This window comes from Castor canadensis, chromosome 12, assembly GCF_047511655.1.
Source record: "Castor canadensis chromosome 12, mCasCan1.hap1v2, whole genome shotgun sequence".
Taxonomy (NCBI): domain Eukaryota; kingdom Metazoa; phylum Chordata; class Mammalia; order Rodentia; family Castoridae; genus Castor; species Castor canadensis.
In genome coordinates, this window is record NC_133397.1 from 77,764,877 (window position 1) to 77,789,503 (window position 24,627).

The window sequence follows — 24,627 nt, forward strand, 5'->3', positions numbered from 1 at the left end:
GACTGGCACACCGCTTGCAACTGCATAATAACCTGTTATGAGGAGGCTTACAGTACTGAAGAGAAAATGAAGGTCTCAGTGGCTCTTAAATCCTGCAGTATGGAAGGTACATATAGGAAAATATGGGAAGGAACATCAAATAGTTTTCTCCTTTAACTGTTTACAGAGATTATCACCTTTTTGGCTTGAGGCTGAGATATTGATCATTTTATAGTGCTAGAGCTCAGAAGTTCAAAACAGGACTCAATGAGCTAAAATCAAGATTTTGGCAAGCCATATTCTTACTGGGAGGCTCTTGGAGAACATGTCTCTTGCCCTTTCCAGCTCCTAAAGGTTTCCTGCATTTCCTGGTGAGCGCCTTTTTCCTCCATTTTTAGAGCAAAGAACATAGCAGCTCTAACTTTATTGCAGGACCATGTCTCACTATCTGTTTTCCAAATGTAGACACTGAGAAATCTTTCTACATATTATTACTGGATGTGGTTTTGTGTTTATTGGAATTTTCCTTTTGAGATTTATATCTCATTTTTATTAACAGAATTCAATGTTTGGGCAGGGTAAATCTTGGTGTCTCTATGGAAACAATGTGATAACTAACTCCATTCTTATATTTATTTAAAATAGTAATTGAGCACCTATCATGGGGCACAAGATGAAGCAGGGAACAAAAGTATCATAGGCCATTTGAGAACTCCATGGCATCTTAAAGCTGTCTGCATATGAGTTAGCTCTTCTTAACTAGCTTAATGTGCCCATATGTGACACAGATGTGTCAGGCCTTTCTCCAGAAATGGCATCGGGTGATAGGATTGTGCCAGTTGTCTTAGGGTATTCATTACTGTGACAACACATTTTAGGTAAACAAGTTAAAGGAGAAAGGATTTGTTTTGGCTCACAGTTTCAGAGGTTTCACTCCATGGTCAACTACCTACATTGCTTTTAGGTGTGTAGCTCCCCAGAGACATCATGGTGGAAGGGTTTGATAGAAGAAGGCTACTTACCGCATGGCTGCTGGGAAGCAGGGAGAGACTAGAAGAATCCTGGGACAAGAAATAGTCTTCAAAGACACACTTCCAGTTAACCGTCTCTTTAAAAGGTCACACTTCCTACTTTCTACCACCTTCAATCTATGAAATGATAACCCCATCAATAGATTGGTCTATTGATTAGATTATAGTCCCTATCATTCAGTCATCTTTCACTGATTAGAAGTGCCAGCTAGGCACCACACCTTTAGCACTTGAGCTTTTTGGGGGACACTTTGGGCCAGAAAAGTTAGAATTTTGTCTATATAATATCATTATTCATAATTTAACAAATACAGATTGGTATCATATGGTTATTTGGACTGGTTATTATTCATATGTTTCAATTCTTACTCACTGAAAGTATGGGTAAAAAAGGATGTTATGAGACAGAGACAGGAGAAAAATGTGATCTAGAGAGTGGTCCTAGTTATAGAAAAGAGGAAACCATAAATGGGAAAGGACAGTAGTAAAGGGAAGGAGAAGATATAGTTTAAGATTGAATATTGAAAGATGGGTTTCATGGATCTCACATGACGAGTTCAGAGAAATAGAAGGGACTGAAAAGCAATAAATAGAAAATGGAAGAAAGAGAGTACAAAATCGCCAATGTCAGTTGCATAGGAAAAAAACAATACAAACACATAAAAATATCTGAATATCCAAAACTCAACAATGACAAAAGCAAATTAGCATAAAAATTCAGAATTTTCTTTTTTTGTGGTACTGGGACTTGAACTCATGGCCTACACCTTGAGCTACTCCAGCAGCATTTTTTTTTGTGAAGAATTTTTTCAAGAGAGGTTCTTTCAAACTATTTGTCCTGGCTGGCTTCGAACCATGATCCTTCTGAGTAGCTAGGATTACAGGCGTGAACCACCAGTGCCCAGCAAAATTCAGAATTTTCTAATGCTCCCCCAACTGGGTATACCCTGCCCCCAACTTCCCCAGTGTCAGTCTTTCAGTCCACTAGATGCCAGTTCTAGTATGATACTTGGCTATAGAATTGTGTTTGTTCATAGCCTTGTGCTCCTTTTCCAGTAGGGTGAGGGAGACTTTGATGATCTAAATATTATCTGTGATGAAGTCTTCTGGGGTTTGGACTCTTAACTTGCCAGTCTCATATCATCCTCACTAAACTTGTAGGTTTCTCTTTTCCCAAGCTCTGGACTACTTACTACTTATGTAATTTGGGTGCATTCCTTTGTCAAATGCTGGGTAACTCAGCATGACAGCTCCTGTCAGAGATGCTCACCACTGAAATTTCTTAGATTGGGCTGTGGCAGACAGCAGTGCCATGCTGGTCCTAAGGCTCTATCCTTTGTTGAGTGGGGAATTATATTCAGATGTTTCCACTGCCTGCATTCCTCTCACCACTTTCTCTGCCACATTATAGACCATTTGCTGGACCCTCCACAGCATCTGTGCTTGTGCTAACTGGCATTTCCATCCTGATAGGATACATTGGTTGCATTTCTCTTTTGCTGACTTCAAAAGCTTGTAATGCTTGTTGTGACTAGAAGAATCTGAGCTATCTCTGTGGTATTGGCTAGGCTGATGGACAGATTCATTTTACTCTGCTCATGCACTTAAGCTAGCTCTTAGGAATTTTAATTATAAGCATGAAGTGTGATCAATATTCATGTTTTAAGCAAAGGGCTTTTACATGATAGATAAAGGGATTAAAGGGATAAAAAGAGGGGAACAGGGCTGAGTGGCCTCAAGGCTGTAGGGGATTTACAACTGAACTGCTAAGATTTTACAATTGCCACTAGGAAAAATTACAGGGTGCCTGACCATCACAATAGCTCCACCTCCCTGTCCCTTTCTCCTCCCACCCCTATATTTCTGGTCTGTCTCAGGACCGTCTGATACTTTTACTCAGTGACTTGCCTTGCTTAATACTTGAGACTGAACTCCAAGATGGCCTACAGGCTCCTGCAGCATTGTAATAAGCAACCCAGAGAAGATCCCTCTCTTCATAGATAATTCAGCAACTTGCAAGGTTACAGCCTTCAGGCAGACCGTCATGTCATCCTATTGCTCAGATGCTTGACCAGTTTTTTGGCCTTTGCATCAATTATGTTTTTTGTCCATGACTGAATGTGCTGTGTATGGAGTGTGTGGCTGTGGACAGTCACTGGGCAGTAATGGTGAGGCTGAAGATCTGAAAAAATATACATATATGTTCTAGCAGCACTGGGTTTGAAATCAGGGTCAAGCTTCCTAAGCAGGTGCTCTACTGCTTGAGCCACTCAGCCAGCTCCTCATAACATTTCCTAAGAGAATAATTCCCTAGTTTTGGACAGGATGAACAAGGAATGATTGTATGTCATTTTTATCCTGATGAATCACTGAAACATTCTTCCAATATCCATTCTTGTGATGGATTTTGGGTAGCCACAGTCACTAGTCCAGAGTTTCAAAGGAGATTCTAGGTTTCTTTCTTGTAATGCCTGAGGGTAATTTCATTATGGGAAACTCTAACAGCAACAAGGGACAATGAGGCCATGCAACAACAAGCAACATTTTATTGTGCCAGCACAACTCAGTAGATTCATGTCCAAAGGCTGAGCCCCTAGAACAAAGGGTTCTCAACTTCTGTACACTTGCAAGCAGGTTACAGAAGCAAAAAGCAAAGTTTAACACATATGTGGTTACCTACAATTCTATAGGCTACTTCACTCTACTGCTATGAGACATTCTACCACCAGGACTAAGTGTCTGTCTTCACGCTTTGATTCTTTAAGTTTTATCTCTCTGCTATGCCATCCCTTCCTCCCTGGTACTTTATCAGAACACAGGCTTGTATGTTTCTTTTCTGGTTCTCCTCCCTGCTACATTATTCCCCCCTTTGATGCTCAGACACACCTAGGATCAAACACCCTCATCATGATTTAGGGGTTTATATTTCCATAGCATCATTTCATGGGAGGCTGTTTTTCCTTCTATAGTGGCATCCATAATGGTCCTGATAGAACACAATACCAGGGGAACCAGCCAGGGTAACATCAGACACATTCCCAAGATTAGACCCACCACACCTATCAGGGTTTTGAATCCACCCAATGCAGAGAACCATCCTCCTAACAGGTCATTGGGATTCCATCCTCTCCAAGTCCTGATGGGGACATGGGCAAGCTTCTCCATTCTGTCTGTGATTTCTTCTATGACCTTCCCTTCATCATCAATCTGTAAGCAGCAGTTACTTAGGTTAAATTTTCTACAAATTTCTCCCTCAGAAGCAAGTAAGTAGTCTAGAATTAAGCAGTTTTGATAGATAGCATTGCACATTTTAGTGCTCTGTTTTGTCAGCAAATTGAGAATTTTTGTGGTTTCATTAGTTACAATTTCAACAACAGCCTGCAGCCTGATGATGCACTTGAGCATATATATATGAGTGTGATAGCCCCAGGACCCATCATCTTCTGCAGAAGTGGAAGGACCATAGTACTGGATGATTCACTCAGGAGGCCATTTGTTATCTTTCGGATTGCCAATTTGTAAGACACCCTGTTTTTGTCTACTTAATTTTTCTTCATATCTTGGGACTCCCAGTTTTTCACCTTGTCTAAAGGGAAGCAAGAAGAAGGATGGCCTGATTGAGCCCAGTATTTTAGACCAAAGTGGCTGCTGGGCAGTATTCCCACAGATCCAATATAGCCCCCGGATGCCTGCCAATCTATGTTTGTGGTAAGATTGTGCCAAGATTTCTGGAGATAAGAGAAGTTGGCCAGTGGGTGGGACTGGAATTCTGTGCTGTTTGTAGCTCCCCACCATTGGGTCGTTTAGGCAGTGTCATTGTAAAAATTTGGTCATAAACAAGTTAGATCCCCTACCAGGGTAGAGAACTGACCCTTTGGGCAGGAGATACAGTCATTCCCAATGATAGAAGGTTTTAGGAGCCAGATGCTTTTCCTGTGATTGGGGAAGGCAGTCTCATTAAAGGGCACCCATGGGTACAGCTCTCTTGCTTCTCATGGCCAGTGGTCTCCCATGTTATTTCCTCCACAAACACAGCATGAAGTGACATTCAGTGTCTGGGCTACAGACTCAGCCAAAGAGTAATGAGTTTTTGGTCTTGTCAGATAGAGGGAACTCACTTTTCATTTCCTCTTAAAAGGAATGAAAGACTTGGTAAGAGGAACTGTCATGGCTGATAGTTACCAACAAGGTGCAGTAGTGTCCCGGGATCATATCCCTTTCCATTTATCTTTATTCTGACCTTAATGTCCCTGTTCCCAATCTGAAGGCTTAAATAAAATAAAATTTACAGGATTACAATTGCCAAGGGTAGAGTCGAGTGTGGGTGTTCCCTTGTGGAGGAGAGCTGAGTGTCCTACTGTCTGCCAGTAGCCCATGAGACACAACTCCAGTAAATGCAATAATGCCAACCTGTGCCACCACATGACCCACCACATGGGTCCGGGCACATGTATTTACCATTTAACATGTAGGTTCTTTCCAAGGCTAGGCCTCCATGGCCACAGCCTATAGCACCATATCCACCCTGGTCTATGGCCATGCATACGTCAAAAACACTGACACTGGCTTATCAGGATTGAACACCACCTGGGTGTTGTTAATGAGGTCCCTAATTTCTCCCCCACCACCGCCAGAAAGCACCATCAATCTCCGCACCTCCAACCGTTGTTCCCAAGGGCTGTAGGGGGAGTTGAAGCAGACATGCTGATTACCATGGGAGCACACCAATAGATGGTACGGTTGTGGTTGTATGACCCAATGACAGTACCTAAACAAGAGTGGTAAGTATGGAAAAGCAAACTTCTGGTGACAACAGTTCCTGCACAAGTAAATGCATACATAGGTCACAGTTTGAGATCTGGGAGTTCCTGAGCAAGGAACTGATTAGATTCAACAAAAATTGAAAAAATCCATCCCTGGAGGAAGAAGATGACTCCTCAACTTTCTGCAGTATGTAGACCAATGATCTTCTGGAGTAACTAAAGCAGGGTTGTCATCCTGTCTGTGGTCCTCTGCTGTTTCCTGGGAAGCAGGGTCCTGCATAGGAAGGGCACAGATGTTCCAGATGGTGACCTTGCACAGTAAAGGTGAATCAGGGATACACTCCCAGTCAAGAGATGCTGGCTTTACTCAGCTGTGGTAGATCCAAAGAGCAATGTCTGCTACTTTAACTGCAGTAAGGGTAGACAAAATAACCAAGTCTCTCTAATGGGGCTTTAATGGTTGGATATTCCATTCCTTTACCCTGACAGCATCCCCTGGCCTGTAGGTGTGCATGGGAGTTGTCAGAATGACAGGAAGTCTCACCTGGACCCCGTCGTTAATTTTGAGAGACTCAAACCAAGGGCCTGAATCTGCTGTGTCAAGGTGAGGTCACATATTTCTTTGAGATCCCCCATATAGTCTTGATTGAGGGTGGGCATCCATAAAGGATTTCAAAGGGTGAGAGCCCTATACACTTCATCGGATTAGATCTAATCTTCAGTAATTCTATGGGTAGTAATTGATCCCACTGCAGAAATGTCTCATGACACAGTTTTCCCAACTGTAATTTTAAGGTTCTATTCATGTGTTCCACTTTTCCTGAACTCTGGGAGCAGTAGTTCATATGCAACTTCCAGTGGATTCCTAAGCCCTTAGCTATCAGTTATACCACCTCAACCACAAAGGCTGTCCCATTATCTGACCCAATAGACACAGGTATTCCAAACTGAGGGATAATTTCCTTTAGCAGATATCTGGCAACCTCCTGGACTTTTTCAGTCTGCTTGGGGAAGGCTTCCACCCATCCTGAGAAAGTACAGACTAACACCAACAGATATTTGCATCTGTGAGCTTGTAGCATTTCAGTGAAGTTTATGATAAAGTTTTCAAGAGGAGTTCCACCAATGCTGTGCACCTGGGGAGGTGCTCTTGGCCTTTGTTGTTTTTTGTACATAGGCTACATCTTCATCTTTCCTTTCTTATGCTGGAGAGCTTGGGGACATAAAAATGCTGGGCCAGGATGGTCTCGAGGGCTATTTGCCCTGAATGTGTTCCTTCGTGGAACTGCTTGACAAATGTAGGAGTCAGCAACTTGGGTATGGCAATATGGCCATTGGCAAACTTCTACCATCTGTCCAGTAGAAAATTTACCTCCTCAGTCTTAAACCAAGCCTGTTCTTGTGGTGTGTACCATAGGTCCAATTTAGCTAAGGGGCATGGGAACAAGGGAGTTGTTAGGAGAGTCAGGGCTTGTCCCATCATGAGGACTGAGTGCTGCTGAGTTTACTGCCTGGAGGTCCTAAAACAGGCCTGAAATCCTTGGTCTCTGGTTTCTGGACTGGCAATAAGGGGGAGTGTTCCAGAATGACTGACAAGGTCAGAGGATCCCATATTTTAGGAGTCTGTCAAAGTGTTTTTGAATTCTGACCTGGTCCTTGCAGAGGATGAAATATGGTTTTTGACTGATGGGGATGGCTCCTGGCTTTAGTTCCACCACTACTGGAGACACATTTTGGGCCAGACCTAGGGGGATTACCTTCAGCCCATACACCTGAAACCTTGAAGGAAAGCTCAGAAATCTCAAGAGGCCTTCTCTTAGGGTCATAGACCCACAATTCCTCTTCTTGTATAACTGTGAGGATTAGAGTCTTTGCCTCAATTACTCTCAATGTTCAGGCTGCTGTACCATCTGAATCAAAAGCTATCTGTGCCTTCAGTTTGCATAATAAGTCCCTGCCAGTCAAGCCCACAGGGCAATCATGGAGATAAATGAATTCTTGACTTACTTCATGACTCCCAAAATTGCATCGTTTTGCCATTAAGAAGGGGTGGCAGACCTGGTCCCCTGTAGCCTTGATAATAGTTGCATGCCTCTTGGAAAGGGGGAACACTGGCTGGGTCACAAATGAATGTTCTGCACCCACGTCCACCATGAGATCAATGTGATGGCCCCCTAAATTCATTCATACAACAGTTTCCTGTGGACCAGTCTGTCCTAGTTCTCCTTGTAGCCTTCCAGGCCTGCCAGACTGACAATGTTTTCCTCACAAGGGCTGGATCCCTTGTGGGTGAGCTGATATTTTCCTTCAACAATCTAGCCTCTGCCTCTGGTCTGGAGGGCCTTTTTGGAGTCCCTGGCCCATTGTGGACATTCATTCTTCCAGGGCCCTTCTTGATGACAGTAGGCACATTGATTTAACCCTAGTTCCCCCCTACGGTGGGGTTATTCTGGGGGCATTTGTCATCATCCTCAGGTATTCCCTCTGCCTCTGCTTGGATTAGCTCCCTGTGGCCCACCTGACTGTCCAGAAAGGGGTGCTCCAAGACGGTCCACTTTCCTTTTCATCTTCCTGTCGGCCTCCTATCTAGTCTCCTGATCTCAATTGACAAAAACTTTTGTGGCAACCTCCAGAAGCTGGCTAGCACTCATACCTCCAAATTCCTCCAGTTTCTGAAATTTTTGCCTTATGTCTCCCTGGGTCTGTCCAGTAAAAGTGGCATTAATCATCTGCTGGTTTTTGCTGGCTTCTGGGCTGAAGGCTGTGTACAAGTGGAAGGCCTCACACAAATGCTTATAAAACTGGCTGGAACTTTCATGTGGCCCTTGGAGGATTCCTGATGTCTTGCTCATGTTCATGGCCTCTCCCCCTCTTTCCTTCATGCCTCCCAATAATGCCTCCTGATATTTTTCAAGTTGCCACTAACCTTGGTCTTCATTGGGGTCCCAGTGGGGGTCTTCCTTGGGGGAATGGGCCTGAGCATACGCTTGGGCATTTAGAGTGCCTTCAGAGGCACGATCTTCTAAACACTTTAGAGTTGCCTATGTTAAGTGGTGTCACTCTTCAGTATTTAATAGAATCAGAAGAAGCTGTTGACAGTCTGTCCTGTTGGGTTTGTGAGTCTGGATGTTAGACTGCATCAAATCAACCAGAGCCTGAAGCTTTTCTGTGAAGGAGGGGGTGTGATGTTTCCACTTGAGGAGGTCTGTGGTGGTAAAGGGTTGGTAGACAAATATCCATCCTCCTCCTTACATTTGGCCTTCCTGGTCATAATGCATTAGGGTCTTGACCTCCTTTAGGGAAAACTACAAGACAGCAGGTGTCTGAAGAGAGGAGGGGTCCTTCTAGAGACTGGTCAGATGCCCCTGATCAAATGGAGTATGCAGAGTGAGAATTGGCAGAGTCAGAGTGAGCATGGAGTCCATAGGACTCAGGGAGTTCATAGGAGTTGGAGTTCCAGGGACTTCTGGGCCGGATTTTACAGGTGTGATTGTCCCTTGGATTTTCCCATCCAATGTCAGAGGCAGGGATATGGAACTGAATGCTGGTGGCATAGATGGACAGAGTGGCACACAGGGTGGTGGTACTTCCTTGGATTCCTCTCCAGTATAGGCTCCTTTGTTTTCTCTCCACACTTGGAAGTGTGGCCACCTTAGCTACCATAATTTTATAGGCCTCTTCCAGACAGGGCCTTAGACATGTGGGCCATCTGAGGACAGCATCCCGCCAGCATTCAATACAGGAAATTGATCTGCGTGCCCAGGTCTTCTTACAACTACCCCATAAACTTCATTAACCAGAGTTTCATCCAGTGACCCTTCCAGGGTCCACCCTACACAAAGAGCATCGCACTCTACTTCACAATGGGCCTTAAGCTTGTTAGGAGTTAACTTAACTCCATAGTCTCCATTAAATCCCTTTTTAAATTTCTTAACCATACACTCCAAGAGTGTGTTTTTACTCTGATTTCTACACATCTGCACCAAATCTGTAATAGTTTTTTTTTTCACAGACCAAGAAATCTAATGCACCCATACTATACTGTGGAAATGTGGTTTGCGGGAAAAAAGTAACTAGGAATATTCTTGTGTTTTCCTTTTTTAAAAGGAATAGACCTTTTTTCTAAGTACATATGTTATCCCTAACACTGTAAGAAATAGTTATGTTTATTTTTCCACCTTTGTGCATCACAATAACCTTATTCCTCATCTGCCTAATTCAATAAGTAGTAGGAAATTAATCAATTGCAAATAATTTGAGTTTTTGGAGGCAATCACAAAGCAAAATTGTAAAATTTATGAAGGGTCAAGAGGATGTGAGAACTTGTTAGAAACTGACTTGAGCAGATTTATTTATCTTTCGTATTCTTGGCCTGGGAAATTGTGAACTTCCTTAAACCACATAGCATTTGGCATTCTCTAATTATGTGAAATATGAATCTAACTATAAGGATTTATTTTAATATTTTATACCTGAAAAAATATTTCACAAAATTATTCAAAGCAAAGATCATATTTTTAAATGGAAAAATTAAAACAAATATTTATTTATTAATAATATTTCTGGCTTTCTGTTAAAGTTTCAAGATCAGTTTAGTAATTTGCTTTGGATATAAAATACTCAGAGATGTTGTGCTAGGAGCATAACTAAAGTGGTAAAGCTCCTGCCTAGTAAAGCTGAGGCCCTGAGTTCAAAGTCTAGTACTGCCAAAATGAATACTCTGAGTTGTAAATTATGTCCAGTTGATAAATGATGTATTAATTTTATTTCATTTTATTTTATTTTTTGTAACAGATATTGTTATGCAGCTCAGGCTGGCTTCAAATTCATGACCCTCATACTTCAGGCTCTTTTTTGTCACTAACTTCTGGTTTTATTTTTCATGTTTTTCATGTTTAATTATTCTTTCTTTAATTGTTGTATTAGGTGTTGGTACATTGTGGCGTGCTTCAGCCTCTTGAGTGCTGGAATTACAGAAGTTCAACACTGCACCTTGCTAGGATGCTTTACTTTTTTTCAGTTTCCTGTACTTTGCACATATCACTGAGTTATAATTTATTTCTTTTCTCTATTAATTATTTTTCAGTTTAATTTTGAATTATTATACACAAATAATGCAAGGAAATTTCAGTATGACAATACCATAAATGCATACAGTATACCTTGAACAAGGTCAACCCTTTCATTATATTCCAATTTCCCCCCACCTCTTCCTCATGTTTTCAAAGAGAGTTTGGTGGGTTTCATTATGCTGTTTTCATATGTATGTATGCAGCCTGCTTCCATTTTCCTAACCCTCAATAACCATTCCTTTATTCCTATAATTTCTTTATTTCTTTCTTTAGCAGTAGTCGGGTTTGAACTCAGGGCTTCATGCTTGGTAGGCAGTTGCTCTACTACTTAAGGCACTCCACCAGCACCATTATTTATTTCCTAAAAATACTCTTATTAACCCCAAATCTGCAGGTTTTCCCATTTTTTTTTATTCACCCAGTGATGAGACTCTAATTTTTTTGGTCTTTTGGCTTTTGAAAAATTGTTTTCGTGGTTTCTTGAGGAGTGAAGATGGTTATAAACTCCTCCAGAGAGACTTTCACTTGGGCATCTTATTAGTAAGGAAGGCCATCCTAGACCAATGTCAGGTTGGTGAGTTGAAGCCTCCTTTAGGACGTGCATTTCCAGAGTAAACATCCTTGACAGTGTAGGTCCCAGCCATTATGTCCTCAGAAAGTATTTTTTCCTCTCCATTTCTCACTTTACTTAAGAGGCCTCTCTTCATTTCCTAGCAGTTGTGGGAAGGATAGTTTCCAGCTCCTCTCTGGTTTGCAGTTTCTTTGATATTAGAGCCTTAGAGCCCCACTGATGACAACCTTAAATTAGAATCCCACAGCATTCCCCACAAAGTGAATTCCATGCCCGTCTTTGCCTGTTATATACCTAATACATACCCTGGACACTGGAAGCAAGAGTTTGTAGTGTTCTTCACCAGTTGTGGATAAGAGTGACTTTGCAGATAGGACATATTTCTGGCACAGATGGTAATAACATTGTCCCAAAAGCTGCCATTTTCTGGTCTTTCCTGCTTTATGTGTTCATAATTCCTCCTTTTTTGTGCTTTCATAACTCCTAAGCCCAAAGATTGGCCAAAATCTTTATTTTTTGTTATTTCTATTGTTTTAATTCATACTCAATTATCTTTTTGTTCTATCTTCCCTTCTTTCTCTTTCCTCTCTTCCAGTCTCCCCCCTTCTTCTTTCCTGCCTGTTTATTTCTTCCCTTCCTTCCTGATCACTTACCTTGTTATTTTCTAGCATGTGTTTTTGTTTTACTGGTATTGTCTGAGATAGTTTACCTATTATTTCTGTAAAACTCAAATAATTAAAAAATATTTCTAATTTAAAACTAAAGCTCTTTGTTAGAGAATCTAGTGGTTTGTGGTTTAGTTTCTAAGTTGCCCTGAAAACTTCTGACTTCTATGCCTTTCCAGTGGCATTTTTACCCTTTCTGTGATGATATTTTTGCTCTTGACTTACATCAGTTACTTTCACAACCCACTGCTCAGGCAATTTGCTTCCTTATTTTCTGATTTCTTTGCATAATCCCTGAGACCCAGTCCAGCTTCTCAGAATTTATAAAGGAGGCCTTTGCAGTGAGAACTGAGCTTCATTAGGCAGGCAGGGACAGAAAGATGGTTTCGCAGACCCAGGTCCTCTTGTCCCTGTTACTCTGAGTCTCTGAGGAGAACTTAAAAAAGTCACAATCACTTTAATGATTTTATCTGTGCTTTAATTATAGATATGCAAATATTATAAAGTATCTAGATAGATTTTGGAAGATAGAAATGTTTAATTTTTTATACATTTATTCGTATGTGTATACATTGTTTGTGCCATATCTTACCCCCCACCCCGCTTCCAGGCAGAAGCTCTTCTGCCCTCCTCTCCAATGTTTTTGAAGACAAAACAAAGAGATAATAGGAAAGTCTTAGCATTTTGCTAGCTTGAGATGAAGATAGCTGCACAGAGAGATTCCTAGCATCCTTTCCATGCAAATGTGTATTGCAACCAAAACTGGTTCATCTCTATCAGACTTCTTCACTACCTCCCGGTCACCTTCCCATAGTGGTCTCTGACAGCTTAAGATTACTTTATTTGTTCCTCTTTGGTGGACATATCAAACACTTTCAAGTTTTAGGTTTCCTTCACTTTCCCTCTTCCTTCTGTGTGTGTTCTCCCCAAAGTCTTGTGACCCATGTCCCATAATATTACTGCATTTGTTTTAGGTCTGTAATCTGCCTATGAGGAAGAACATACTATTTTTGGCCTTCTAAGCCTAGCTAACTTTTCTTAAGATGATGTTCTTCAGTTCCATCCATTTACTTGTGAATAACAAAATTTCAGTCTTCTTTGTGGTTGATTAAAATTCCATTCTGTATAAATACCACATTTTCTTAATCTATTAGTTGGTAGTGGGGCATCTTTGCTGTTTCCATGTCTTGGCTATTGTGAATAGCACTGCAATAAACACAGGTGTGCAGGTGTCTTTGAAATAACCTGAATTGAATGCCCTAGGGTATATCCCTAGGACTGGTATTGCTGGATCATAAGACAGATCTATGTTTAGTTTTTGAAGAAGCCTCAGTATTGTTTTCCAAAGTGGTTGTACTAGCTGACATTACCACCAGCAGTGTATGAGTGTTCCTTTTTCCCCACATCTTTGCCAACATTTGTTATTGGTGGTGTTTTTGATGATAGCAATTCTGAAAAGAGTGAAGTTTAGTCTTAGTGTGGTTTTGATTTGCATTTCCTCTATGGACAGAGATGGTAAGCATTTCTTTCATGTGTCTTTTTGCCTTGTTCATTTCTTCCTTTGAAAAATTCTGTTTAGTTCAGTTGCCCATTTCTTTATTGGTTCATTGATTTTGGGGGAGTTTAGTTTTTTGAGCTCCCTGTATATTCTGGTTATCAGTCCTTTGTCTGATATTTAACAAGCAAATTGTCTCCTACTCTGTGGGTGGTCTTTTCAGTTTAGATACCATTTCTTTTGTTGTACAAAATCTTTAGAATTTTATATAGTCCCTTTTTTCCATTCTTTCTTTTAATTGCTTGGTGCTGGAGCTCTACTCAGGAATTCTTTGCCTACATTTATTGTCTCCACAGCATTCCCTGATCTCTCCTGTACTAACTTCGGATTTTCAGGTCTTATATTAAGGTTCTTAATCCACTGTGAACTGATACTAGTGCAGGGTGATAGGCATGGATCTAGTTTCAGTTTTCTGTGGGAAGATAACTCTTTTCCCAGAAACATTTGTTGAAGAGGCTGTGTATTCTCCATTGTATGTTTTTGATGTCTTTGTCAAAAATAAGTTGGGCATAGCTGTGTGGATTTATATTTGGGTCCTCTATTCTGTTCCACTGGTTTCCATAAATTTTTTGTTTGCTTTTGTTTTTGCTAGTACCATGCTGTTTTTATTGCTTTAGCTCTGCAATATAGTTTGAAGTCGGATATTGTGATACTTCCACCATTGCTCTTTTTGCTGAGTATTGCCTTAGGTATTCAAAGTCTCTTGTGATTTTTCAATCTCTGTGATGAATGTCATTTGGGAATTTGATGGGAATCATGTTGAACATGTAGATCGCTTTTGCTAGTATAGCCATTTTTACTATGTTGATTCTACCAATCCATGAGTATGGGTGATCTTTTCTCCTTCTGTAGTCTTCCTCAGTCTCCTTCAGAGGTTTATAGTTCTCCTTGTCACGGTCATTCACATCCTGTGTTAAGTTTTCTCTTAGGTATTTGAGTTTTTTGAGGCTATTGTAAATGGAATTGTTTTCCTACATTCATTCTTAATTTGTTCATTGTAGGTATATAGAAAGGCTACTCATTTTTGTGAGTTGATTTTATATCTTGCTACATTCTTGAACCTGTTTATTGTGTTTAGGAGTTTTTGGGTAGATTCTTTTGGGTCTTTGAGGTTCAGGATAACGTCATCTGCAAATAAGGATACTTCTACTTATTGCTGCTTCAATTCCATTTTGTATTATAGGTCTTTTTAGGTGGTTAATATCCTCTTGGTTCAGATTTGGATGGTCATAATTATCTAGAAATTTGCCCATTTCTTCATGACTTTCAAACTTATTGGATTATAGGTTCTCAAAGTAGTCTTTGATGATTCCCTGGATTTCCTTGGTGTTTGTTGTTATCTCCCCTTTTACGTTTCTGATTTTATTGATTTGGGTCTTTTCCCTTGTCATTTTAGTCAGATTTGCCAGGGGTTTGTCAATGTTGTTAATTTTTTCAATGAACCAACTTTTTGTTTCATTGATTCTTTGTATAGGTTTTTTATCTTTATTTCATTAATCTTGGCCCTTACTTTTATTATTTCTCTCCTTCTGCTTGATTTGGGTTTTGCTTGTCCTTGTTTTTCTAAGACTTTGAGATGTAGCATTAGGTCTTTTATTTGAGATCTTTCTGTCCTTTTAATATATGCACTTATGGCTATGAACTTTCCTCTTAGGTCTGCCTTTACTGTGTCCCATAGGTTCTGGTAAGTCATATTTTCATTTTCATTAACCTCCAGGAAACTTTTAATTTCCTCTTTTATTTCTTATATGACCCACTGATCATTGAGCAATATGATATTCAGCTTCCAATTGTTTGCTTATTTTCTGCTTTTTAAAAATTGAGTTCTAGTTTTAATGTATTGTGATCAGATAGAACACAGGGGATTCTTTCTATTTTTTAATATTTACTGAGGCTTACCTTGTGCCATAAGGTATGATCAATTTTGGAGAAAGATCCATGGGCTGCTGAAAAGAATGTATATTGTGTAGAAGTTAGGTTCATTTTATCTACGGTGTAATTTAGTTCTAGAATTTTTTTATTGATTTTTTGTTTGGATGACCTATGTATTGGTGATAGGGGGTATTAAAGTCTCCCACTCCCACTGCATTAAAATGTATATGTGCTTTTAAGTCCCTTGCAGTATGTTTGATGAAATTGGGTGCACTGACATTGGTTACATATAGGTTGATAATTGTTATTTCCTTTTGGTTTATTTCCCCTTTTATTAGTATGAAGTGTACTTCTTTATCTTGTTTAATCACTGTAAGTTTGAAATCTCCTTTGCCATATATAAGTATTGCTACTCGTGCTTGTTTTTTTTGGTGGGGGGCATTGCCTTAGTAGATCTTCTTCAAGCCTTTTACCCTAAGCCAGTGTTTGTTTCTTTCAATGAGGTAGATCTCCTGTAAACAACAATTTGTTAGATCTTCTTTTTTTAAATCATGTTTGCCAAATGGTGTATTTTGGTGAGAAAGTTGAGTCCATTGACATTCAGTGTTAATATTGATAGGTATTTGATGATTCCTGCCATTTCATTGTTTTTGTTGTTTAAGGGTTTGTTTGTGTGCAGCTGAATCAGTTCTGCTCTGTGATCACTTGTCTTTTCTTCTCCTGTGTTTTGGTACTTCCTGTACTCTTGAGGTTTTGTTTGCTTTAGTCCTCTGTGGTCAGAATTCCTTGGAGAATCTTTTGTTGTGGTTGCTTGGTTGTCATATATGGTTTTAGCTCTGTCTATTGTGGAAGATTTTTATTGCTCCATCTATTTTGAAAAAATGATAGGTTTTTCTGGATAGAGTATCCTAGGGTTGAAGTTATTTTCATTCACTGCCTGAAATACCTTACTCCTTGCCCTTCTTGCTTTTGAGGTTTCCATTGAGAAATCTGCTGTGATTTTGATGGCTTTACCTTTATATGTTATTTATTTTTTCTCTCTTACAGTCTTCAGTATTCTTTCTCTATTCTCTGTGCTTGTCTTTTTAATGATAATATGCTGTGAGAAGGTTCTATTTTGGTAAATTGTGTTTAGTGTCCTGGAGGTTTCCTGTACCTGAATGGGCAAAATAATCTGGAAATTTGAGAAATTTTTAAAATTTTTTTATTGACTACATTATGAATCCCTTTTGCTTGGACCTCTTCTCCTTATTCAGTATCGCAGGTTTGGTCTTTTGATTGAGTCAGTGAGTTCTTGCACATTCCTTTCACAGCTGTTGAGTTGTTTGACTAACATTTCTTCAATTTTTTTCTTTAATTTCTATTTTATCTTCAAATTTTGAGATTCTTTCTTCCATATGTTCTAGTCTGCTATAGTGGACTTCTACTGTGTTTTGTGTTTCTGTTTGATTCTTTTTTCTGAGGTTTTTCCATACCTTTGGTCACCTTCCCTTTAATATTTTTTAATTTTCATCTTTAATTCACTTATCTCTCTTTTTATAGCATCCTCTGTTTCACTTTAGTATTTTTTAGGGCTCCTCTGAGTTCATTTACTTGTTTCTGTGTCTTCTCATGTTCTTTACTTTTAGTGTCTTGAAATTTCTTAAGTGCATCTGTACATTTTGGGTAATCATGTCTTGTATCTTCTCCAATAATTTCTCATTGATTTCTTGCAAGATTTCTTCTTTGAGGGTGCTTTTGTGTGCGTCACTGGGTTCCTTAGTGTCATTTATCATTGTTTTGTTGGGACCAGGAATTGGGTATCCAATTTTTAATCCAACTTTTAATTTCCTCTTTTATTTCTTATATGACCCACTGATCATTGAGCAATATGATATTCAGCTTCCAATTGTTTGCTTATTTTCTGCTTTTTAAAAATTGAGTTCTAGTTTTAATGTATTGTGATCAGATAGAACACAGGGGATTCTTTCTATTTTTTTAATATTTACTGAGGCTTACCTTGCCAACAAATGTTGGCAAGGATTCAGGGAAAAAGGATCCCTCTGGAAAACAATATGAAGGCTTCATAAAAAAAAAAAAAAACTAAACATAGATCTGCCATGTAATCCAGCAATACCACTCCTAGAGATATACCCAAAAGAATGTGGCTCAGGTTATTACAAAGGCACCTGCACACCCTTGTTTATTGAAGCACTGTTCACAATAGCCAAGTTATGGAAATAGCCAAGATGTCCCACTACTGATGAATGGATTAAGAAAATGTGGTATTTACACACAATGGAGTTTTACTCAGCCATGAAGAAGAATGAAATTTTGTCATTCACAAGTAAATGGATGGAACTGGAGAACATCATCTTAAGCGAAGTTAGCCAGGTTCAGAAGGCCAAAACTCATATGTTCTCTCTCATGTGCAGATTGTAGACCTAAAACAAATGAGGTCATATTATTGGACACGGTTCACACACTAAGGGGAGAACACACCCAGGAGGAAGAGGGAAAGAGAAGGAAATCTAAAACTTGATATTGTTGTTCCCACTGTAGAAGAGTGAATAAAGTAATCTTAAATTGCCAGAGGTCACTATGGGAAGGTGACCAGGAAGTAGTGAAGAGGTCTGGTAGAAATGAACCAATGTGGCTGTAATACACAAGTGCTTGGAAGCAATGCTAGGAATCTCTCTGTATAGTTATCTTTATCTCAAGGTAGCAATAATGCTATGTCTTTCTTATTATCTCTTATATTTTCTCTTCAATAAAATTGGAAAAAAGGACAGACAAGGTTCTGCCTGAAAGCGAGGGGGAGACCAGGGAAGGGGCAAGGGGCAGGGGGGAGAGATGGCCCAAACAATGCATAAACATATGAATAAATCTATAAACAATTAAAAACATAATACTAGGATGGCTGGAGTATGTCCCATAGCACTGACATGGCCATGATAATTGCATACTATAACTCCAGTTATAGTGGACAAAAGACAACAATGTCAATCACAAATTAGACTCAGGTGCCCAAGTAGGAACTCAGGAGAAAATTGATAAATGATGGGAAAATCTAAGGGGAAATTCAGTCACATATTTCTATACTGATTGAATTAAAGAATTCAAAGATTGCCTATGAGAGAAAGAGTATTACAGAAAGAAATAGGAAGAGAAAAGGGAAGGAAAGGGGTAGTTAGAGCAGGAAAGCATTTTGTGTAAAACAGACTAGAAGGGCATAAATGGAAAACAGGGTGTGTGGAAGGAAAAACCAATAGGGAAATAAGAACTTCAATGTCCAATTTTTGGAACAAGGGTCAGGGGTTTAATACTGAGAAAGATAGAGGTGAGGAGTGATTATAGGTTTAAAATAAAGGTGAAAAGATTCAATAATCTCCCATAAAAAGGTATACAGATAAAGGTCAATTCCTGAATTTTCTCCTAGATGCTGCAAGCCCTCCAAGGAATACATCAGCAGATGCAAACTCTCAGACAAAATGATGCAAGGTCAGGATCATGTGAGGAGGAAGTAACTGGTGCTGCAAGTATCACTGACCCATAACCTTGGGAGGCGTTTTTGATTCAGGCTGAAGCACTGTGGGAGGACAGTTATAACCCTGCTGACAGTAGTAATCTGCCACATCTTCAGCCTGGAGGTTGCCGATGGTGAGAGTGAAATCTATCCCAGACCCACTGCCAGTGAAGCGGTCAGGGACTTCAGATGGCCTGCTAGAGGCTGCGTAGATAAGCAGTTTAGGAGCCTGACCTGGTTTCTGCTGGTACCAGGCTATACCATTGTAAATATTCTGACTGGACTTGCAGTTGATGGTGACCGTTTCTCCTGATGACACAGCCAGGAAGCCTGGAGACTGGGTCATCACAATGTCCCCACAGGCACCTGCAATCAAGAATGTACAATGATCATACACACACAGAAACATGTCATTTAAATGCACTTTCTAATGGTACTGTAAGACAGCACAATATTTGGTCCATATTGAAAACAATCATTTCCCACTGTATCTTAAAATCATTTTTTCAACTTTATATAGCTGTTACTCTGAAGAAATTAAAGCACTGAATAAATTTCTCACCAGAGACCCAGAGCAACAGGGACATGAGGACCTGGGTCTGTGACACCATCTTGCTGCCCCTTCCTGACTGATGCAGCTCTGTTCTCAGTGCAAAGGCCATGTTTATAAATTGTGAGCAGTTTGACTTGGCCTGGAGGGGTTATGCAAAGCAATCAGAAAATAAGGAAGCAAACTGCCTTGGTAGTGGGTTGTGAAAGTAACTGATGTAAATCAAGAGCCAAAAATATCATCAAAGAGTGGGCAATTGTGCCACTAGAAAAGACATAGAAGTCAACTTAGAACCCTCAGGTCAACTTAAAAGCTCCAAATCACAAACCACTAGTTGATCTAAAGAAGGACTTTAAGAAGCTGAGGGAGGAAACTAAAGCTAAGCTTAGTTGAGGCCACCCTGGGATACATAGTGGGACACTGCTCAAAAACAAAAACCAAAAGAAGGTGTGGGGGGTTGTAACTTTAGTTTAAATAAATAAAGTTGTCCAAATGTGTTGAGCTTTACAGAAATGATAGATTAGGGACCTTGCATCATCAGTCTTGGTGAAATAATAAACCATGATAGAAAAACAGCAAAACAAAAGCAAAAAACAAACAAAAGGAAAAGAAGAGGACAGAAGCAGAAAGGAACAAAGAGAAGAGAAAAGAGATGGAGGGAGGTAGAGAGAGGAAAGGGGTCAAGAAAAGAAGTGAAAGGAGAAAAACAAAATGACAACTTTGAATAAATTTTTTTATCTATGACCAAAAAATGTCAAAATTCCAAAGTCCCTCTTATTCTGAAGCCATTGAAGAACACTGCAAACATTTGCGCTTCTGTTTCCATGATATGCATGGGCAAAGACAGGCCTAGAATTCACTCTGGAAGGAATCCTGTAATTATAATTAAAGCCTCTGGTAAAAGAGGGTCTAATCTCAAAGTAACTGTGAAGCAAAGAGAAACCAGAATCTATCCATTCCATAGATAGAGTAACCAAAAAGCTTTCCATTAATTGGGAAATGGAAAAAAAAGAGAAAAAAAAAGAAATAAGATTACTTTGGTAAGTAACGGCTGCAAATCAACACTGCCAAGCATTTTTACCCTGGAAACACATGTCTAGAATGCAGCAATCTTGAAACTGGTTTAGCTTTACTAATAAGGTGACCATGAGAAATCCTATTCGGGGAAGAGCCTGAACATCCTAACTCCTCGAGAAACCTTATAATTTTTCTTTACTTAATTTTTTATTCATTTTTATCATCATATTATTGTTGTACTGGGCATACATCTTGACATCTACAAAAGTGCTTACAATATATCTTAGTTAAATTTACCCCTTCCATCATTCTCCTTTATCTTCCCTCCCCCCATTCTTGGAAAAGTTTCAACTCATCTCATTTTTCCACTTTCATACATGTGTACATATTTCCGCCGTATTCACCCACCTAAACCCTTTCCCTATATCCTCCCACTGGTACCAATCCTCAGACAGGACCTGTTTTGCTTTCCTGTCTTCTGCTTTTGAAAAAAGACATTTTGATTTATTTAAGATATTTATACAGAGACTTTTCTTATGACATTTCCATGTATATATGTATTGTATACCGAACTGGTTTATTCCCTCCATTTTTCTCCTGTCTCCCTTAGTTCTCTTCTTCTGCTAATATCAAAAGGTTTAAAAATTCCATATCTATGCTTGTATAGAAAGTACATCAACCATATTCACCTTCTTTACTTCTTCCATTGGCCCTCCCCCTATTGTTAGTGTCCTCCCCTTAACATGAACTGTTTTTCAGTTTTGTCCTTTGTTGTTTAGGTGTCTGTTGCTGTTCAGTGGTGTTTCTGCTATGGTATTATACCTGTGCATGCACTGTGCATCAGTCAATGTAATACCCCTCTGCTAAACTTCCTCACCCATTCCCCCATCCTGTGTTAACAGGTTTCAGTGTGCTAACTTGTGTCTGTTACTACTCAGATAAGATGTATTTCATTGTTATTTGTTAACTTTCTTTCCTTCTTTTCCTTTTCCTTGGTCTTCTCTACCAGCCCCACTTTTACATACATGTTCTGTACATATTTATATGTGTATTTTGTATTGCCTGTATTTGTATTAAAACTATATTCCACATAAGAATGAAAACATGAGGTCTTTGGTTTTCTGAACATGACTAACTTCACTCAAGATGATGTTCTCCAGTTCCATCCATTTATCTGAAACAACAAAATTTCACTCTTCTTCATGGTTGAATAAAATTCCATTGTATATAAATACCATATTTTTTAATCCATTCATTAGTAGTGGGGCATATTGGCATTTTCCATAGCTTAGCTATTGTGAATAATGCTGCAATAAACATGTGTGTGCAGGTGTTTTTGTCTTACATATAATTTTTAAGAGTCAATAGATCACTAAATCAGAGCTCTTTGGCATCTAAAAACAAAAAGATAATTTGAGTATGAATAAAAAGCAATAGAAATAACAAAGACCAAAGATGCTACCCAGATTTTAGTTTCCATAATTTATGAGAGCATACTTGAAAAATAAATTATAAACTTGGTATTATGTGCAAAATAAAGGAAACTAAGAAAACATAAATCATCATTAGTCAATTGCATATTGACAGCACAGTCAATATGCTAGGATACCATAACATGGGAGATCCAAACAGTATGTGGTTTAAAGACATTCCCAATTTCCAAGGCCAAGAATATGAGAGCTGAGCAAATGTGTCTAAATCAGTTTCTAGTGAGTTGTGATATGCCCTTGACCTTTGTTAAACTTTACAATTTTACTTCATGACTCCTCCAATGAGGTCAATTTTCTTTCTTTCATTTTATGAACTACTGCTCATTCACATTACATGGGTGGAGAATAAAATAGATTCTACAAACTCTTGTTTTTGTAATAAAAGATAACATGAGTTGGAGCCAGCATGACTAAGCCCTGGTAAAGGCACTCCCTGAGTATACATACTCAGCTTCTTGCTTTGTCTTCTCATGGAGGACAGTGGAGGCAGGGTGGATTGCTCGTTAAGAGGGCATCAATTGCATCATGAGGACTTCATCCTGATGACCTCAATGAAACCTCATTATTTCCCAAAGGACACACCTCCAAATACCATCACATTGGGCATTAGTCCTTCATCACATTAATACAATTCAGTTCTTAGTAGTTATCAAAGAGAAGAAAATTTTAATAAAATGTCAAAGCCAAAAGAAACCTAAAGAACTATGATGACTATATAATAAAGTATCCTGGGTGAGATCATGAAACATAAAAAAGACATTAATTAAAAAATAAGGAAATCTGAATAAAGTATGAATATGAGTAAATACAAAACACATGAAAGAATCCTTAGCTACTCACTTTCCCACAAATCAAGTTTCTACGATGTATTGTAAAAACAGGATGACAAATATGCTGGCTGAAAACAAGACAGATTTCTTTCAGAGTTTTGAAAACAGGAAGATAAAATTAATGTCTCTTCCCAGCTCTGTCCCAACACCTTTTCCTCAGTGACCATCTTGGATGAAGGCCTGGGAGAAGATTAGTCATAGATTCAAATTATACTATGATATTGAAAGAACAGAATCTATCTTGTTATTCTAACATATAGAATCTACGTTCAAACTCTAAACTCATGACCATGACTTTTCAATACCAATGAAATAAAAGAGTAGATATGGGAATGATTTTTCTATGATGATTTTAAAATGGCAAAATTATGCCTTGTTCATCTTATGAAGTTCTCAAGGTAACTCTTCTTTTAAGAAATTTTCTCAGACATTTTTTAAATATGGTATGTTTCACAAATTTACCTGCCTTGCTTGCACCAGGGCCATGTTAATTTTACCTGTATCATTCCAATTTTAGCATATGTGCTAGTGATACAAGTATGATGTATTTGGTATATTGTAAGAACATTTGTAAATGCCACAGTATACCCTCATCACAGCCATAAAAAAGATGTCAGTCAAAAAATGAGAAATGTTTTTATATGCAAATCCAAACCATTTTAAGATTTCACCTCACTCCTGTTAGAATTGCTGTCAGCAAGAGCACAACAACAAATATTGGCATGGATATGGGGGAAAAGGAAACTTCATTCTGCTGGAGAGAATGTAAATTAGTACAATCATTATGGAAAACAGTACAGAGGCTCCTCAAAAAACAAACAAACAAACAAAAAAAACTAAGAATAGAATTACCATACGATCCAGCAATACCACTCCCAGGGATATAATCAAAGGAAGGTAAGTCGGATTACAATAAAGGCACCTTCACACCCATGTTTATTGCAGCACTATTCACAGTAGTAAAGCTATGGAAACTGCCAAGATGCTACACTACTGATCAATAGATTAAGAAAATTTGGTATTTATATCAATGGAATTTTATTCAACCATAAAGAAGAATGAAATTTTGTAATTTGCAGGTGAATGGCTGGAACTAAAGAACATCATCATAAGTGAAGTTAGACAGGTACAAAAAGCCAAGGATGCATATTTTCTTTCATATGTGGAATACAAACCAAAAACAAATACAAGCAATATTGTGAAAAACATGTCATGCTAAGGGAAAGTCACACACAAGAGAGGGAGGGTAAAAGAAGTTAAGAAGGTGCATAAAGTTGATATACTTCCTATAAAGAATGAATATAGAAGTTTTAAACCTGTTGAAATCACCAAAAGAAGGGGAATGTAGAAAGAAGAAAATTAGAAGAGATGAAACAATTGGGTTATGATACATATACATGACATGAAAATGTCAAAAGGAAACCAAAGTAATGCTATCATAATCCAACAAAAATGTAACTTTTCAACAAAAGTGGAGAACAGGAGGAGAGAACAGGTCCTGTCTGGTGGGCTGGTACCAGTGGGAGGGGAAGGGGGTGGAGAATGGTTGTACAAGGTTGAATATGGTGCAAATTTTGTGTACATATGTATGTAAATGGAAAAATTAGACCTGTTGAAACTATTTCAAGAATGAGGACAGAGATAAAAGAGAATGATGACTATGATATATTGTAATAACTTTTATAAATATCACAATGTACCCCCAGTACAATAATAATAAAAAATAA

The 24,627-nt window shown here is 38.9% G+C and overlaps 1 non-coding gene and 1 gene segment (V, D, J or C); both read right to left on the minus strand.

Annotated features, from left to right (window-relative positions):
• Nucleotides 1-24,627, minus strand: part of LOC109699244 (immunoglobulin kappa variable 4-1-like) — a 935,238-nt gene that overhangs the window by 658,189 nt on the left and 252,422 nt on the right.
• On the minus strand, nt 23,335-23,441 carry LOC141415222 (U6 spliceosomal RNA). The gene has a single exon (XR_012440228.1). It is a non-coding gene; the product is annotated as a U6 spliceosomal RNA (small nuclear RNA).